At 39.4% G+C, this 17797-nt stretch overlaps 1 protein-coding gene across 18 annotated transcripts in view; it reads right to left on the bottom strand.

Annotated features, from left to right (window-relative positions):
- Positions 1-17797, bottom strand: part of DGKH (diacylglycerol kinase eta) — a 190369-nt gene that overhangs the window by 82581 nt on the left and 89991 nt on the right. For 2 of the 18 annotated variants that reach the window (XR_010150446.1, XM_016925254.4), the window contains exon 1: positions 10422-10513. The exons of 15 other annotated variants lie outside the window; for them this stretch is intronic. The gene's annotated coding sequence lies outside the window, so the exon portion shown is untranslated. Of the gene's footprint in view, positions 1-10421; positions 10543-17797 lie in introns of those variants that run through there. One more of the 18 variants, XM_063792092.1, reaches the window with a different exon arrangement.

Here is a 17797-nt window from a genome sequence, read left to right as displayed (position 1 = left end):
AATGGCAGGAAAGGCATGGCAGGGCATGAGTTAGGGGTGCAGTGAGGCTGCTGTGCATAGGAGCACTCCATGAAGATTTCAGCAGCTGACAGAGATAAAAAAGGATTCCATAGATTTTTAGGAGGTAGAATTCATGGGACTTGCTAACTCATTGTGAGGAGTGACCGTGAGGGAGGGTTTAGATGACTCCATTATTCATGTTTGGAGTTGAAATCATTTCACAAGTCCAAAATACTAAGATTTACCATTTATGGAGTAATTATAACAGGCCAGGTATATCATCTCATTTCATCCACATAATTCAAAGAGTGGCAAGCAGTCCTTTGCTGGGAGGACCCTAAGGCTTAGAAAGGTTTGCAACTTGTCCAAGGTCACGATGTGTAGGTAAGATTTGAAACTATATCTGCCTTCCTCCCTAGCCATCTACGAGAGAATGAAGGAATGGCAAAGAATTTACTGACATTATCCTGAAAGGACAGGCAGAAAAGACTGCACGTGCTGCTCACTTTTTCTCCCCTTAAGAACAATATTGAGGGCTGCTGCACAGTTGCATCTCAGCCTTATACCTTACTGTGCATTTTTAAATGGTGAGCAAGAAAGGAAATGCGAAAGTGCTGGCTAGTAATAATAATAGTAATAATGACTTCATTCACTCACATAGGCAAGTCTATGTAAGCCAGGCACCTTCCGAGAACAAAATATTTACAAGATATATATTAACACAGGGCATTGTTTTGGAACTATTACAACGCACATGGGAAATTGAGAAGTTTTTTCAGTATTAATTGTAATTACAGGGATCACAGTGACTTCAGAAATTATTTATGTAGGCTTTCACACACACTCCCACTGTAAATTAGCAGTATTAGTTAATGGACACATTAAATGTTTTACCATTCATTTAATATTTTCCGACTGTACCAGAGATTGGAACAATCCATTAGTCTCATTCCCTTGGCACAAGCTCTTTTAGTTTATAACGGTAAATGGCTTTGTACAAGACACATATGTAATGGGAAATTTCAAAACAAAATAATTATCTTGTTTTGTATTGGTCACCACAAAACTAAAATATTTTTAAAACCTAAATTTTCCATTACACCATAATGATACTTAAGGAATGGAAAAGATATTTGAGTATGCTAAAAACTTCAAAAGAACTATGAAAATGATACCAAAAAAGTACTTTAAGCCATTTTAATAGTGTTTAAAGCTGTTCTCTGAATTGACTGCAAGACATCACCAGGGTATCTCACATCACTTCAAATTCACCATGTCTGGACCTGAAGTCTTCTTTTCACAACCCCCACTACCAACCTGCTTTTATTCCCATTTTCAACACTTAATTAAAGGCATCATTTATATACCAATCCTCCCCAAATCAGTAACTCCACATTCACTTCCTCCTCTCCTTCTCCCCTCCCTTCGGCCACACAGCTCTCCAGTCCTTGGCACAAAGTCTCTCATCTAGCCCTTCCTTCCCTCCCAGTGCAGACAAGCTAATCTATGTCCTTATCCTGGTTTCCCTGAACATCCTGACAGTGTCTAAGGTGGTCTTCCTGCTGAATCCATCACTCCTATCAAATGCATTCCAGAAGGTGGGTCCCATGTAGCATTTTTAAAAATTCTGAATAGGCAATAAACATTTACAATACAAAATTCAAAATGTATTTAGAATGAAAAGCACATATCCCTCCTAAGCCTGCCCCCAGCTACTGACTTCCTTTACTGAAGGCAGCTATTTATCTTCTTGTGTTTCTCTCCAGGGATATTCTATCCATATACAACAACTATATGCTCTGTTGAGGTTTAAATGCATGCATGTGTGCACACACACAAACACACACAGAGTAACATCTTACAATTCACACTGTTTCCCATCTGGCTTTTCCTACTGAATAAAACTTGAAGTTTGGTATGTATTGTTACAGACAGAACTCATTCATCTTTTTAATGGCTGCATAACATTCCATTGTATGATATATTTCACAATCTACTCCAACGGGTCTCTAACTTGTGCATTTGGGTTGTTTCCAATCTTTTGCTATTACAATGTACAATCATATCCTTGTATACATGTCTTTGTACACATAAATGGCACACTTCAGTACGCCTGCTGATTCCAGATAATGATAGTAGTGAAGGCACTGATGAATCTAAAGACTTGAAAACCTTTCTTTACACTCTGTCCTATAAAGTGTGTGTCCTGATATTGTGTTAAACTTCAGGTTAACGCCTTTTAGAAGTTTATCTACAGTCATTTTGAGGATAGTCACGTCTGTCCTTGCTGGTGGACATGATTCTACATTTTCCTAAAAAGGTCCATGCAATCTAAAGTATATTCATATGAATAATTTACCTGTACAAAAAAAAAAAAAAAAGCCTCCCCAGAATCTGAACTCTTACAAAGGCTCCAAAGGGAGAAGGATTAACTGCTTTGTACTGACAGCTTTTCTCACATTATGGTTCTAACAAATGGGGCAGCTCTAATAATATTGTTGAGTAACTGGGAAAAATTAGTTATTATTAGCACCCTTTACTGGCGGAATTTTGAAAAATAAAATGACCAAAATCTGTGCAGAAACCAGACCACAAAGGCCAAACACTCAGTCTACTGCTCTTACAAACATGAGATCTATAACACAGAATGCTGTGACTCTTGCCACTTGAAATATTAGGCCTATGTGGCTGCTAGTTATTCCCCCAGTAGCTAACTACTGTCAGACATTTCATACTAAATAGTGTTATGCTAGATTATTACAAAGCATTAATGAAGTATGTCAAAGCATCCCCTACCAACAAGAAACCCTACCAACTGATTCCAACAAACTACATCACTGGGCATTGCCTGGTGTTTGGATCAGTGGAAGACATCGCTGATGTCTTGGCCTTACCAAGTCCTGATGTCAAGGGCCAGGGCTGTTGTGTAGCCACATCTTCTAAGATGTCAGCTCTCTTTAATAGTTTCTTACTACTAATCTGTTTATTTCCAAGATACAAAGACTAACTTCTGCCTTGAGTTCCATCTCAGTGGGAGCAGCTTACCAGAAGGTTCCGAGAGCATCCTGACAGCTGGCCAACCCTCCACCCCAACCCTGAGTTCCAGGATTGTCCCAAAGACCTTAGATGTGCTACCAGCAAGTCTCAACCTGTGGCAACCAACAAAATAAACAGCTAAAAAATAAAATCTCCAACTAGATAACACTCAACCTATCTGTTGTCAACAGGAAGATCTTGCTTCTGACTTCCCTTGTCTGTTGCTGACTAGATTGTCATTTGTCTCTCGTAAGTACAAACCTACTTTTGCCTTCATAAATTGAGATTTGGGCTCGGCGAAGCTTAAACTGGATCCAGAGACCACAAAAATGTGTAAGGCAGAAACCAGTAAATAGAAAATCTCTTTTTGCCAGAAACTAATTTCATGATTTTCTTGTTGGAAATTAAATCCTTACGTAAGACTAAAATGTAAAGGGGAATCAAAATTGCTAATCCTCTCTCATCCATTAAAGACAATCAACCTAGTGACTGCAAGAATCAATGCCATGGCACAAGCACTTTAATCACTGCTAGCTGGAACACTGTTCTAGGTGAGCTTTCTTCTCACTTGAAGGTAATAAGGATTCACTAGGAATGGCCAGGCTAGACTAAATTCTATTTAAAAGGGTGGGCTTTTACTTGGTTACTGTGATTTTACTGTCTAATGGAACCAAAATCTGTGAGGTATAACAATGTGTTCATATTTTTAAAGCATTTCATACAGGATGTAAAGCCCAATTCTGGAGTTGTCAATAAGACCACGTGTGATGGACATGGAACCCCTTTCTTTTCTTTCTTTCTTTCTTTTTTTTTTTTTTTTTTTTTTTTTGAGACACAGTCTCACTCTACCACCCAAGCAAGAGTGCAGTGGCACGATCTCAGCTCAATCTCTGCCTCCAGGGTTCAAGCAATTCTCCTGTCTCTGCTTCCTGAGTAGCTGGAATTACAGGCACGCGCCACCATGCCCTGCCCATTTTTGTATTTTTAGTAGAGAAGGGGTTTCACCATGTTGGCCAGGCTGGTCTCTAACTCCAGGCCTCAGGTGATCCACCCACCTCGGCCTCCCAACATGCTAGGATTACAGGCGTGAGCCACCGGGTCTGGCCCACTGAACCCCTTACCTTCACCCTAAGATTTTCGTGCACATCACTGGGGGCCTCTTAGGGTGATTCAGGACTTCACCAGGCTTGGGTTGTTCATGAGGCATAGGGTTGCAAACATCTCTGGGATTTTCCAGAGAGTTTGAGCACCATGCCTCCCTACTATACCTTATTTCTTAACAGGTATAGTTAAGAAACTGTAGTTAACACCAAAGATTCTGGCTTTCAAGGAGGTTATGGAACATAAAAAATTTCAGCAAACAGAACTCTACCATGCTAGCCAGGATAGAACTGTCAAGATATTAAAACTCTTCAGAGCTCTGCTGTTTCAATGAGATGGTTACTGTGTATCAGACTCTCTTTTGCTAATATCCAGATATTTATAGTGGGAATTAAAATAATTTTTTTTAGTTATTTCTTGCCTTCTGCTAGCTTTTGAATGTGTTTGCTCTTGCTTCTCTAGTTCTTTTAATTGTGATGTTAGAAATAACTAAGATCAGAGCAGAACTAAAGGAAATAGAGACACAAAAAACCCTTCAAAAAATCAATGAATCCAGAAGCTGGTTTTTTGAAAAGATCAACAAAATTGATAGACTGCTAGCAAGACTAATAAAGAAAAAAAGAGAGAAGAATCAAATAGACACAATAAAAAATGATAAAGGGGATATCACCACTGATCCCACAGAAATACAAACTACCATCAGAGAATACTATAAACACCTCTACGCAAATAAACTAGAAAATCTAGAAGAAATGGATAAATTCCTCGACACATACTCCCTCCCAAGACAAAACCAGGAAGAAGTTGAATCTCTGAATAGACCAATAACAGGCTCTGAAATTGAGGCAATAATTAATAGCTTACCAACCAAAAAAAGTCCAGGACCAGACGGATTCACAGCTGAATTCTACCAGAGGTACAAGGAGGAGCTGGTACCATTCCTTCTGAAACTATTCCAATCAATAGAAAAAGAAGGAATCCTCCCTAACTCATTTTATGAGGGCAGCATCATCCTGATACTAAAGCCTGGCAGAGACACGACAAAAAAAAGAGAATTTTAGACCAATATCCCTGACGAACATCAATGCAAAAAGCCCCAATAAAATACTAGCAAACCGAATCCAGCAGCACATCAAAAAGCTTATCCACCATGATCAAGTGGGCTTCATCCCTGGGATGCAAGGCTGGTTCAACATAAGCAAATCAATAAACATAATCCAGCATATAAACAGAACCGACAACAAAAACCATATGATTATCTCAATAGATGCAGAAAAGGCCTTTGACAAAATTCAACAGCCCTTCATGCTAAAAACTCTCAAAAAAATTAGGTATTGATGGGATGTATCTCAAAATAATAAGAGCTATTTATGACAAACCCACAGCCAATATCATACTGAATGGGCAAAAACTGGAAGCATTCCCTTTGAAAACTGGCACAAGACAGGGATGCCCTCTCTCACCACGCCTATTCAACACAGTGTTGGAAGTTCTGGCCAGGGCAATTAGGCAGGAGAAGGAAATAAATGGTATTCAGTTAGGAAAACAGGAAGTCAAATTGTCCCTTTTTGTAGATGACATGATTGCATATCTAGAAAACCCCATCGTCTCAGCCCAAAATCTCCTTAAGCTGATAGGCAACTTCAGCAAAGTCTCAGGATACAAAATCAATGTGCAAAAATCACAAGCATTCTTATACACCAATAACAGACAAACAGAGAGCCAAATCATGAGTGAACTCCCGTTCACAATTGCTTCAAAGAGAATAAAATACCTAGGAATCCAACTTACAAGGGACATGAAGGACCTCTTCAAGGAGAACTACAAACCACTACTCAATGAAATAAAAGAGGATACAAACAAATGGAAGAACATTCCATGCTCATGGGTAGGAAGAATCAATATCATGAAAATGGCCATACTGCCCAAGGTAATTTCTAGATTCAATGCCATCCCCATCAAGCTACCAATGACTTTCTTCACAGAATTGGAAAAAACTACTTTAAAGTTCATATGGAACCAAAAAAGAGCCTGCATTGCCAAGTCAATCCCAAGCCAAAAGAACAAAGCTGGAGGCATCACGCTACCTGACTTCAAACTATACTACAAGGCTACAGTAACCAAAACAGCATGGTACTGGTACCAAAACAGACATATAGACCAATGGAACAGAACAGAGCCCTCAGAAATAATGCCACATATCTACAACCATTCGATCTTTGACAAACCTGACCAAAACAAGAAATGGGGAAACGATTCCCTATTTAATAAATGGTGCTGGGAAAACTGGCTAGCCATATGTAGAAAGCTGAAACTGGATCCCTTCCTTACACCTTATACAAAAATTAATTCAAGATGGATTAAAGACTTAAATGTTAGACCTAAAACGAGAAAAACCCTAGAAGAAAACCTAGGCATTACCATTCAGGACACAGACATGGGCAAGGACTTCATGTCTAAAACACCAAAAGCAATGGCAACAAAAGCCAAAATTGACAAATGGGATCTAATTAAACTAAAGAGCTTCTGCACAGCAAAAGAAACTACCATCAGAGTGAACAGGAAACCTACAGAATGGGAGAAAATTTTTGCAATCTACTCATCTGAAAAAGGGTATCCAGAATCTACAATGAACTCCAACAAACTTACAAGAAAAAAACAAACACCCCATCAAAAAGTAGGCGAAGGATATGAACAGACACTTCTCAAAAGAAGACATTTATACAGCCAAAAGACACATGAAAAAATGCTCATCATCACTGGCCATCAGAGAAATGCAAATCAAAACCACAATGAGATACCATCTCACACCAGTTAGAATGGCGATCATTAAAAGGCAGGAAACAACAGGTGCTGGAGAGGATGTGGAGATATAGGAACACTTTTACACTGTTGGTGGGACTGTAAACTAGTTCAACCATTGTGGAAGTCAGTGTAGTGATTCCTCAGGAATCTAGAACTAGAAATGCCATTTGACCCAGCCATCCCATTACTGGGTATATACCCAAAGGATTATAAATCATGCTGCTATACAGACACACGCACATGTATGTTTGCTGCAGCACTATTCACAATAGCAGACTTGAAACCAACCCAAATGCCCAACAATGATAGACTGGATTAAGAAAATGTGGCACATATACACCATGGAATGCTATGCAGCCATAAAAAATGATGAGTTCATGTCCTTTGTAGGGACATGGATGAAGCTGGAAACCATGATTCTCAGCAAACTATCTCAGGGACAAAAAACCAAACACTGCATGTTCTCACTCACAGGTGGGAATTGAAGAATGAGAACACATGGACACAGGAAGGGGAACATCACGCACTGGGGCCTGTTGTGGGGTTGGTGGGAGCGGGGAGGGATAGCATTAGGAGATATACCTAATGTAAATGATGAGTTAATGGGTGCAGCACACCAACATGGCACATGTATACATATGTAACTAATCTGCACGTTGTGCACATGTACCCTAAAACTTAAAGTATAATAAAAATAAAAATAAAAAAATAAAAAATAAATAAAAATATAAAATTTTTTTACTGCCAGTAGCTTATTTTCCCGTATTAGGCCCCTATTCCACATACTTACATGAGACAAGCCATTGTCTTTTACAGAGTTTGAGGCTTTAGTCTGCACCACAAAAAGGGACCAGAAGTGAGAGGCAATCTAAATGAGTACAGGACTAAAGAGCCTTCAACAAAACACTTCAGCCACATCAAGACCACAGTGACGTCTAGGTAAATTCCATTGCCCTTCTTCAAAAAGTACATCAGTATATCAGTCAGGTGGGCAAAAGAAGAATAAACCCTTCATAGCACTCTGCATAGCTTAGAAGCCTCTGTATAACAGAGCGGTTGCTGGAACTTGGGCTGCTGGTCCAAAACTTGACCCATCCTTGCCTGTTTTCATGCAGTAACTCTCAGAAGAGACAGGTTTTAGAAGTTTACTTCCACACAGCTACAGGCTGTGTCTCCAGGATCATGGTGACAATGACAGTATCAGCTCAGGACCATCTATTTGGAGCCTGTAAAAGGCCTTGTATAGGAACACATGAGTGAACTGCAGATTTATAACCAGCCCCAAGACCAGGAGGCGGCACAGCACGTGGCCATGCACCGGGAGCTACAACATGGCACACACACTGGGAAGGTCAGTCCTCCATGATACAAGGTTATAACTGGCCAAGCTTTTCATGTGACAGCAGTCTGCCACTGGCAATCCACAAGGTGCCAAAGGCTAAAGGCCACCTAGGAAATCAGCTTCATAAAACATGGATATTCAGACTCAGGGATAAAAAGTTCTACACAGTGGCCAGGGTTTGGCCTCAGAAATACTGGGACGGGGGCATGTTTGTGGAGAAGAGCAGATGAACTAGTCTCACAGAAGTTTGTTTATGGAATCCTGAATGGTCTGGGCCTCAAGTTCTAAGAAGATTGTAATTCCGTCCCCTCCTTCCTATAACCTGGGCCCCTGTGATGGCACAGTTTCCAGTCCCAGTTGGGAGGCGAGTTCCTCGTTTTTGGTATCCAAATAATCCTATTCACAAGGCCACATACTTTAAAGACAGGGACCTATCCCTGAAGGCAGGCAGCATAGCCTTTAAATTTGTTTAAATTCAAGCAAAAACTTTTTAAAAATTTGGTACTCAGTGGCCAATTTTTTTTATTTAGCACTGTATATCCAGAATCTAGCACAAATGCCTGCTATATATAATGAACTCTTCGATAAATATTTGTTAAATAAATGAATGAATGAATTCTAAGGGCAGTCCTGGAAGTGGACAGATAGATGGGGAGTGGGCTGCTGTGCAACAGACTAGGACAGAAAAAGTACTAGAGGCAGCAGGTTGAAGGTTACTGAGCAGGAGCACTATGTTTTCCGAGTCATGGATCTTCAGTAAGGGCAAGGGGAACATGGTAACACCAGGCACGGCAAATGATCATGACACCCTGACTGAAAGTCCGACACAGCTCTTTGGATGACAAGTGCCCTCTCCCAACCTATTGATAGTGTCTATTAACCACCTCGGACCCTTTGATGAAACTGATCTATGTCCTGGGACTCCCCTGGTCTGATTTTGCAAGCAAGTCCTAGGTTCCCAGAGCTCCAGAGTTGGCAGAAGAACTGAGGACATGCTCACTGGGTCTTGCCTTCCTTTAGAAAGCCCGTTTGAAAGATTTCTGGAAGGCTACCAGTGAAGGTGGAGACACTGGTTCTGTTCTTCTTCCACACCTTATCTTCACCCCAAGATTTTCGTCTAGCTACAAAAGGACCAATGGTTTCTTACGCCCTAAGACTTTGGTGTGAGGAAGCCGATAATAACCTTAAGAGCTATTTCTCTGGGTTAGTCTTGGAAAAGATGCTATATCACTAAATAAAAAGATAAATATGAAACACCCAAAGAAACAAAGATATTTCATTTCTAAAAGCCCCTAATTTCTAAGATAGAAAAAGGAATATGAATTTTAAACTTAACATAAATTATCAGCTTTCAGAGTATAAAGCCATCTAAATTGTACTTAAGTCAGTTTTAAAAGGCAAAAAACACAACCACTTAAATTGCATTAATATGGCATCATTTTAGAGTGCTATAAAATATTTTAACTAATATAAATGTTAAAATATGAGGTTTGCTGCTATCAGTCATCTAATAATTATGTAAGCAAAGGTGGGACCACTGCAATGATTAATGAAAGGCAAGAATCATGTTTGTAAACATGGTATAAAATAGTCAAGTCATTACATAAATATTTCAATGAGGGTGCAAGAATTTATGGGTATAATATATATAAACCAATATCATAGGGAGGGATTAGGAAACTGTTCTCTAAGCCAAAACATGACCTAATACTTTTTGTCCAAAAAAACCCACTACAGTTTACAGATGTCACTAATTCATTCATCCAACAAGGATATATCCCTTCATTTATTCAACAAATATTTATTAGCTTTCCCTCTGTGCCAGGCACTGTGTTAGCCTTGAGGATTCAGTGGTAAAGAAGACACAGTCTTTGCATCTGCAAGGAAATTTCAGTTTCCACCATCTCTCCTCACCCCCTCTCACATGCACACACTGTGCAAAGAACTCCCCAACTGCATTCTAGAAAGATGGTCATTTAGCTCTTGCTGTGTGGTATAATGGGCCTCCATATGTAAAGTGTCTAGCATAGTGCCCAGCAGTCTCTAAATCCACTCTTCTTTGTCTATTCCCAACAAACATCAAGAGCTGAGAGCCCTGAATTCCATATTAGCTGTGCCCTGCTATTAGCCATCTAACCTTGAGAAATTCATTTCAGCACCTAAAGCTGAGTCTGCTCTGAGAACTCTCTTCTTGAAGGCCCCTTTCAGCTCACAGGGAATGAGATGACTAAAGATTTCTAATAATGGGAAGAGCTATTACCTCACAAGGGGCCTGTTCTATCAGATGACTCAAGTTAGAAAGTTCTCTGTTATACTGAGCTTGAATTATTCCTCCACGAATTCAACCACGGGTCCTGCGCACTGCAGTAACACAAAACCTGTCTACAGCCTCTCCTATATGATAACGCCTCAAATATTAAAAATACATCTGTCACATTTTTCCAAATTTTTAAAATAAAGAGTGCCCTTAAATGCCAATCAATCCCAGGATTCCCAGACCTTTTTTATAATATTGGTTACCATCCTCTGTGAGCTCTTTAGTCAACATTTCTCTTTAAAGTACAGTGCCAAAATACAATGAAATATTCTAAATTTGTAGTCTGACCAGCAAGTGCTTGCTATTCATCTGGTGATGCAGCATAAGACTCTGCTTGACTTGTAGAAAAAACAACTGAACATGTAATAACCAGTTAGAGGAATACTACCTAAACCACATTTATTTAAAACTCCACAATAAAGACGCAGCATAGCAAAGTCATGAAGATAGAAATTGAGGCCAGATGATGTGGACAGGTTCAGATTCTAGTCATTATATTATTAGATGTTAGCCTCTCTGTTTCAGATTCTTCATCTATCAAATGGGAATCACAATAATTCTTGCACTCTAGGATTCATATAAAGAATTGAATGAGTTATCAGACATAAAGCATTCAGAACAGAAATATAACAGTTACAACAAATATCAAATAAAGTAGGCAACTTACTTGTCAGTGATTATTCAGGTGATAATCTAAATACCTTTTGTGTGTGTGCATTCACAAGTGATATGGAAAGAAAGTAGCTTTTAGTTATTGCCTTTGTAAGTAAATATTGATAGATTAATGGAGAAAAATAAACTGACAGCTTTTTAAGTTCAAAGGATGTGATCTCCCTCTAAGAGAGAGATGAAGTAAACTATATTAACTGAGAGGAAGCTAAGGGAAAAGCGGAATAAATAGAAAGGAAACATTAAAGGAATTCTTAAGAACATTTTGTTCTGTACCACTAAAACCCACTCTGCTCATTTCAATTATATTATGAATGCATAACTTCTGATATTTGATATGCCATAAGAGTATGTTCTCATGTTTATTGGTGTCTTTTTATGTAGACCTTTTAAATCCTTGTAGAAAGAATCATAATCTAATGCTAATAAACTTTAGTCACATCTGCTGTGACAAGGGACCCCTGAACTAAAATCCGTTTTTGTTCCAGTGATCATTTAGTTCTAAACGTAAGTGTTACCAGAGGGTGCCTGTGTTTCATCAACCGAGTAAGCCCATGTGGGTGTGCCGTACCCATGAAATTTCACACACACCTACAGACTGCTCCCTGAAAATGTTACTGGTGGTTAAATAAATGAAATAAATTACCTATGTATTTCTTTCTACTTCAAACAAACAAATAAAAAACACATGCTACTTTCTCTAGCAAACTTCCATAAGAAGTTTTAACAATACCAGTACAATAATTTCTTTAAAATTGTGACCCATTTAAGAGTTAGCCTAATCTTCATTAAAATTTAAAGAAAACAGTCATTTGAACAGCATGCTTTGAAAGGTTAACATATACCATGTGATTGTGATGACTTTCATATCATTAAATAGCTCTTCTTTCGCAAATAACATTTACCTAACATGGTCAGATTATAATTTCATTTATTATTCCCAGTCATAGTTATTAATATGAGATAAAAGTGGAAATAAATCTTTGCTATATCTCTGAAAGATAAGCAGCATGGAATGTTTTCTCAAGATAAAGTTCATCCACATTCTTCTTCCAAATTCCCAAACTTTCAGGAATTGGCAACATACTGCTACTTGGAAATAGGGAGATGATAAACTCGGGAGAATAACTGCCACTTTTATTAAACTGCAGGTATTGTGGTGTATTATCACATTTAATTTAATCCTTATAATCCTATGAGGCAGGTACTCTTGTTATTCTCAATGACTGTTGAGGAAACTGGGATTTAGAAAGGTTAACCCATTTGTCCAAGGTCACATAACTGGATGTAGCCAAGTCAGGACCCAAACCCAGGCTGTTTGACTTTCATGGTCTAAGCTCCTATCCTCTACAAATTGGGTAAATAAAAAAAAAATCTGGGGATAGACATATCATGATTAGTGAGAAAAGAGAGCAGTGTTTGAGGAAGAAAGAGAACAGTAGAGGCAGAGACTACCCAGATAGAAAGGACTCTGTCTGATTGGAAAGAGCCTTGGATTAAACATCAGGAGGTCTGGGAGCCCTTTCCCAGGGTGGCACCAGTGTGACCAAAAGGAGATCAATTCTCTCTAGCCTCATCTGGGAGGAATACATTCACATACAGCATAGGGCTATGTTAAAGATAAAAATGAAACTTCCAAAACACCATGCATATAGCAATCAAATTTTTAAAATGAATTTTTTTAAATGAACAACAAAAAAGAATATTTTATTGATTTAACAATCATAGAAAATGCCATGGTAGAACTTAAACTACAAATAAATTATTATTTTTTCTTTTTCTCTCTCTCTCTTTTTTTTTTTTTTTTTTTTGAGACAGGGTCTTTCTCTGTCACCCAGACTGGAGTGCAGTGGTGTGATCTTGGCTTACTGCAACCTCCGCTGAAGAGATCCTCCCACCTCAGCCTCCTGAGTAGCTTTGACTACAGGCATGCACCACGATGCTCAGTTAATTCTTTCATTTTTTGTAGAGATGGGGTTTCGCCATGTTGCCCAGGCTGGTCTTGAACTCTTGGGCTCAAGTGATTCTCCCACCTCGGCCTCCCAAAGTGTTGGGATTACAGGCATGAGCCACCATGCCTGGCTTGAACTACAAATATATTAATAAACATTAACCTAAATCCTGTCAGAAATTGTCCTTTTCCATTCCCTGATTGCATCACTGCCACCTAAAATCACAAAAAAATACTTTCATTGTTAGTAAGTTTTATTATGGCAGAAGACACTTGTGAAATCATAAACTCAAACTATAGCTAAAATTAGCTTAATTTGAGTCAATACAAGTATATGTATAAATTTGTCATATCTGTTTCTTTCTTTTTTTAGAGACAGAGTCTTCCTGTTGCCCAGGCTGGAGTGCAGTGGCACGATCTTGGCTCACTGCAACCTCCGCTTCCTGGGTTCAAGCAATTCTCCTGCCTCAGCCTCCCAAGTAGCTGGAACTACTGGCATGCACCAACACGTCCAGCTAATTTTTGTATATTTAGTAGACAAGAGGGGTTCGCCTAGCCTCAAGCGATCCACCTGCCTGGGCCTCCCAAAGTGCTGGGATTACAGGCATGAGCCACCACGCCCAGCAAATTTTTGTATTTAGTAGAGACAGGGTTTCACCATGTTGGCCAGGCTGGTTTCAAACTCCTGACCTCAAGTGACCCACCCACCTCAGCCTCCCAAAGTGCAGGGATTACAGACATGAGCCACCCTGCCCAACCCATTATCTATTTATTTATATTGTAAGACCTGGAGCAGAAGAATCTAGCAATACTGTGTGGCCTATAAAAACTGAGATAAATGGGCATTGTTTTTTTAAGCCACTAAGTTTGTGGTTGGTTGTTATACAGCAATAGAAAACTAATAGAATACCTGAGGCAATTTAGATAACTGAAAAAACAAAGTTATTAACTCCATAGATGGGAGTGAGAGACTGCACAAGAAAGGAAGAGTAATCATACTGTGTGTAGGTTTTAAATCATGTCCCAAATCCTTTGACATGACTGTCTTAATGTCTGTGGCCCCCCTTGAAGCATGGCTGGCCTTAGTGACTCATTCATACCAATTGAATACCAACTGAATGTTGCGGAAATGACACTGAGGAACTTCCCAGGCTAGGTCAATCACTGCCCTGATCTCTAGAACCCATTTTACCAGAGAGTTCAGCACTGGGTTTTTCAGGCAAAGCACAGGTTTTCCATTTCCCATTTACCATTTATGTAGTTTCCACCCACTATTGTACTTTGTCAATATATCACCCTTAGAAACTTCAGCAAGAGGAGGGATGGCTGAAATGAAGTAGAATTTGGCCATTCCCGGATCCTCCAGCCATAATACACCAAACTACACCATTAGCCTCTGACACAAACCAGCCACAATAACAGCATCAGTAGCAATCACAATAATTGAGGAAAGTAAGATATTTAAATATTTAAAGAGAGGAAGGTTTGTCAATTACTGGTTGAAAACATGTCTCTTGCTCCATTTTATACCCCGGAAAGTTCTACCAAATTCATTTGCTCTAAAACCCTAAGCAATCTGCCTAACTTTTTAGTCCCTACATTTGTTTTTGTTTCTTTGTTCTTTGTTCTTTTATTTTGTTTTGTTTTGTTTTAGACACAGGGAATCACTTTGTTGTCCAGGCTGGAGAGCAGTGGTGCAATCATAGCTCACTGCAACCTCAAACTCCAGAGCTCAAGCGATCCTCCCATCTCAGCCTCCAGAATAGCTGGCACTACAGGCACGCACCACTACACCTGGCTAATTTTTGGATTTTTTTTGTAGAGAAGGGGTGTCTCACTATGTTCCCCAGGCTGGTCTCAAACTCCTGGCTTCATGAGATCCTACCACCAGCCTCCCAAAATGCTGGCATTATAGGCGTGAGCCACTGTGCCCAACCAGTCCCTATATTTCTAGTCCAGTAAACTAAAAAAATAGTATTTGGTTGAATGAAGAAATTTCTTCAAAATATTTCAACAAAAAGTCTTCTCATGCCTAAAATAAACTTTCATCTTATTAGTTAAAATCAACAAATACTTATGGATAAGGCACCATAAGATTAAAAAGGTATGACAGAGTCCCTATCCTCAAGGAGGTTATAATAAAAATAAATAGTAAAAAAAAAAAATTTTTTTTTTTTTTGAGACAAAGTCTTGCTGTGTCACCCAGGCTGGAGTGCAGTGGCGCAATCTCGACTCACTGTAACCTCCACCTCCTGGGTTCAAGCGATTCTCCTGCCTCAGCCACCCAAGTAGCTGGGACTACAGGCACGTGCCACCATGCCCGACTAATTTTTTGTATTTTTTTTAGTAAAGACGGGGTTTCACCATGTTAGCCAGGATGGTCTCGATCTCCTGACCTCATGATCCACCCACCTCAACCTCCCAAAGTGCTGGGATTACAGGCGTGAGCCATCACGCCCGGCCAAAAAAAAATTTTTTTTAGACAGGGTCTCACTCTGTTGCCCAGGCTGGGATCATAGCTCACTAGAGCCTCGAACTCCTCAAGCAATCAGCCTCCTGAGTGGCTGGGACTATAGGTGCATGCCACCATACCCAGCTAATTTTTGTATTTGTTGTAGAGATGGGAATCTATGTTCCCCAGGCTGGTCTCAAACTCCTGGCCTCAAGTAATCCTCCTGCCTCAGTCTCTCAAAGTGTTGGGATTACAGGTGTGAGCCACTGTGCCTGGTCAAAAATAAATACTTAACTAAGTATAAGGCAGCATATGCTAAATTCTGTAAGAAAGACACTACAGGAGAGATCACATGCCCAGTTGAAGGGCCAAGAAAGACCTGTATAAGGATTTGAATAATTTCCTACTCCAAAACCCTAGACCTTGTCTTCACCAGAAATTAATGCATGCTTCAAATCTTAAATTTTGAAACCCTCTTTCAGATTAAACTCTTAAAGGATACAAAATTCTAGCTAAATAGGAAGAATAATTTTTAGTGTTCTGTAGCACCGTAGGATGACTATAGTTAACAATAACACATTATATAGCTTCAAACAGCCACAGGAAAATATTGAATGTGTGCAACACAAAGAAATGGTTGATGTTTGAGATGATGGATATCCTAATTACCTTGATCTGATCACTGTACATTGCATATATCGAAACATCACTATGTATCCTACAAATATGTACAATCATTGTGTGTCATTAAAAAAATAAAAAGCATTAAAAAACAAATAAATGGTGATTGGGGGAAAACCTTATTCACCCTCCATGAGGCTCCAGCAGAGAGACGATTATTCTTCACTGCCCAGGGAAAAGCAAGTGGCTAATCCTACTAGTAGGACTGGTGAAGTTCTTTCTATCTCACCCTACCCCACCTTCAAGTGGAAGAAAGAAGGAATAAGCAAGGTTTTGGCCTTAGGTCTCCAACAATTCATCAGAAGCTCTGTATTTAGTGGTTGTTGGATCCTGTTCAGCCAAAGCTGTCCCCTACTCTTTGTATTGTAGTCTCAAAAACTGAGAAGAGCAGGGAGATGGATGAGTTAACAATCCCTCAAATATCTAGCAATCTCTCCCTTTCTCTTTCTGTCCAATATGCCCTATAAACCACCAACCCTGGATCAATTCATTTGTTTGTTCTCTACTCCCATTTAAAGAAAATGCTATAAGCACAGGGAGTAACGACATTACTAAACTTGATCTCCAATCTTTGGTAGACACCACTCACTACTTAGTAATCATCTATAGGTCCCTGTTCAGTTTCGATTATCTTTTTCTACAGAAGCCACTATTAACCATCCTCAACTTTCACTCACAGCAAATAACCTTATCCTTCCATTTCAATGAGAAAACAGTATTTGGTTTTGAAATATATAAACTTCCTGGTCACACCTGCCTCTGTAAGCTTTCTGTCTCCTGTTCAATGCTGATCTCTTAACCTGCGCTCTGATTCCTACACCCGTCAGCTTACTCAGCAATCATGCTTCATCGGTCATTCCCTCTCTCTCCTGAGTCTTCAACTTTTGGTTCTAACATTCCTCCTCTCTTCATATAAATGCATTCAAAATCGTTTTTAAAACACAACAAAAGAACAACAACAAAACTAAAATTCTCTTCTGGCTGAAACATTTTACTAGCTATCTCTGTTCTCCTTTTAACAGCCAAGCTTTTAGAAAACAGTTACCTACCTTGTCTCTGCCTGCCTTTCACTTTGCATTCACAGTACAGCCTAATGCCTGCCGCCAGCCTGCCCCACACTGAAACTACTCACATCAATGGGACCAAATGACCTCCAAGTTAACAAATTGAACCATCACTTTTCAATTCTTCTTTGACTTGACCTCTCTACAGTATAGGACGTGTCAAAGCATCTGTCTTGAAACTCTCTTCTGCTTGGTTTTTATAACATCACTGACTCCTGATTCTCCTTTACTTAAGAATGCTCTCAGTCTTTATTGGTTAAACCTTGAATTTTAACATTTTCCCAGGACTCTATTCTTGGCTTTCCTCTTCTCAAACTAAACTCTCCCTGGGGATCAGGGGAGATGGGGAGGAATATTTACACTATGAATTATCCCACAT

The sequence above is a fragment of the Pan troglodytes genome, chromosome 14 (genome assembly GCF_028858775.2).
Source record: "Pan troglodytes isolate AG18354 chromosome 14, NHGRI_mPanTro3-v2.0_pri, whole genome shotgun sequence".
Classification (NCBI taxonomy): domain Eukaryota; kingdom Metazoa; phylum Chordata; class Mammalia; order Primates; family Hominidae; genus Pan; species Pan troglodytes.
Note: the sequence above shows the minus strand (reverse complement) of the source record. Positions and strands in the feature narration are given on the sequence as shown.